The 1,721-nt window shown below is 37.9% G+C and overlaps 1 pseudogene; it reads left to right on the top strand.

Annotated features, from left to right (window-relative positions):
• The first annotated feature begins 536 nt into the window (after positions 1-536).
• LOC148696336 (uncharacterized) lies at positions 537-1,379 on the top strand (annotated as a pseudogene).
• The last annotated feature ends 342 nt before the right edge of the window (positions 1,380-1,721 follow it).

Here is a 1,721-nt window from a genome sequence, read left to right as displayed (position 1 = left end):
GCTTATCACCCATATTTTTCCCTAATTTCATCCAAAGTTATTTAAGTCTTTAAATCTGTTTATTTTTACCTTAATTTCGTCCAAAATCCAATCCCTCTTTAATTGGTTGTGTCTTTTAGTTAGAATTTGTCCAAACTTGTGTTTTTAAGTGTTTTGAGTCAAGTGAAAAGTAATTTTCGTCCAAATCATCCTTTAGTGTCTAGTTTAAGTCTATTTGATTATTTTGTGTTGTTTTGAGTCTTTTTAGTTTGTTTTGAGTTGTTAGAGTCTAGTTTTGTGTTTTTAAGTTTAGTTTTGTGTTTTTAAGTCAGTTTAGAGTAGATTAGCATCCCTTCTAATCCCCGGCCTAAAACGATCCCCACTTTCACATACTACAATCATAGGGTTTTAATTTGAGTGTTAGAATATTTCAAATCAAATTTTGGCGGCGTTGCCGGGGATTACTAAAATTGCTAATTCCTCTGTTTGTTTGTTTTTTTTTTCTTTTGATATTTGATTTAGTTTTATTTCTTTGATTTCAGGTACTAGAGAAGCAAGACATGGCAATTGCTAATCTTCAAGCTCAAATAGCGAATCTTACTTCTTAGTTGTCACAGTATGCTGAAGGGTCGACAATGCAAAGTGTCCCTACATTTGGTGGTTCTTATAGGCAAGAATATCAAGCAAATCAATGTCCACAAAGAGATTGGAGTGATCATTCAAACTCCATGTGGTGGGAATCTCAACAAGTTCAACACGAAGTATATTGGCAGCCATATGAGGAGTTATATTCAACGCCTATGTAGCCACCACAACCTCATATACAATATGCCCAACCAAACTCAGGTTCGTCAATAGATTATGATCAAATTCTTGATGAATTAATTTCTTTGGTGCAGGGCTCACAAAACCAAGCCAGGGAGGCTCAACAAGGAGAATATTGGTAGCCATATGAGGAGTTTTATACAATGCCTATGCAGCCACCACAGCCTCCCCCACAACAATACCAACCAAATTCAGGTTCGTCATTGGATTATGATAAAATTCTTCGAATACTAACTTCTTTGGCACAGGAAGTACAAAATCAAACCAAGAAATTACAAAATCAAGCCCAAGTGATGAGCGAATTAAAGAATCAAATGGGACAAATCGCGGCATTCATGGGGCAAATGCAAGAACAAAGTGAACTATCCGACTCAACTGTTGAAATTGCTGAAGCTATCACCTTAGAAAGTGGCATGAAGGTTGGAGATGAACCCAAGACGTCCAAACCAAGCCAAAAGATGGATGAACAGCTGCTGCTCGATGAAGAGGAAGATAATAAGGCCACAGCAAGGGAAGAACCACCCTTGCCGCAGCCACATATGCCGTCCACTACAACAAAGGTAAGCCCAAATTAATTTCATCTTGACCCGGTTCCACCAAATGTCCTTATTCCTTGCAAGATCATGCAATCCAACGAAGAAGAGGATGAGAACGGCATCTTCGAAACGTTTCCAAAGAATCAAGAGCAAGAAGTGGCTGGGGAATGTCCAGAATTCATCAAAGAAGATATACTTGAGACAACAATTCCCAAAGAAGTTGGATTTTATGACACGGGACAAGTCATAACTCTCAAAACACCAAATCTGGCTGAATTTTCTAGTCCTACAACTTTTGAAGGGGTGTTTATTCTTGAGTTCATGTCAAAGCACACAGGTAAGCCACCTCCCCGAATTTCAATTTTGTTTAATACTAATATG

Source organism: Pyrus communis, chromosome 6, assembly GCF_041283825.1.
Source record: "Pyrus communis isolate YQ-2024b chromosome 6, ASM4128382v1, whole genome shotgun sequence".
Taxonomy (NCBI): Eukaryota; Viridiplantae; Streptophyta; class Magnoliopsida; order Rosales; family Rosaceae; genus Pyrus; species Pyrus communis.
The sequence above is the reverse complement of the archived record's forward strand: the minus strand, read 5'-3'. Positions and strand labels throughout refer to the sequence as shown.